The sequence below is a fragment of the Corvus brachyrhynchos genome, unplaced genomic scaffold (assembly GCF_000691975.1).
Source record: "Corvus brachyrhynchos isolate BGI_N302 unplaced genomic scaffold, ASM69197v1 scaffold26, whole genome shotgun sequence".
NCBI lineage: Eukaryota > Metazoa > Chordata > Aves > Passeriformes > Corvidae > Corvus > Corvus brachyrhynchos.
Window position 1 is genome coordinate 5,080,924 of NW_008239324.1, and position 273 is coordinate 5,081,196.

Consider the following 273-nt stretch of genomic DNA (forward strand, 5'->3'; position numbering starts at 1 on the left):
TGGTGAGGGATGCTGAGCCACCAGGGCGAGTCTGGCGAGGCGACGGCAGGAGAGGAGGGGGGATGGGGCAGCAGCAACAGTGCCACCATTGGGTGCAGAGACCTGTTGGCAACTTGCAGGGCATTGCGCTTGGCCCAGCTCTGGGGGCAGGTCACAGGGCTGAGGTGCTGCCAGCTTCACACAGAAGGATGGAGGCAGGGGAGAGGTGGGGCTGAAGGCAGGCGGTGGTGCTGGTTCTCCTGATCTGAGAGCGGGAGGAAGGCGGACGCATTG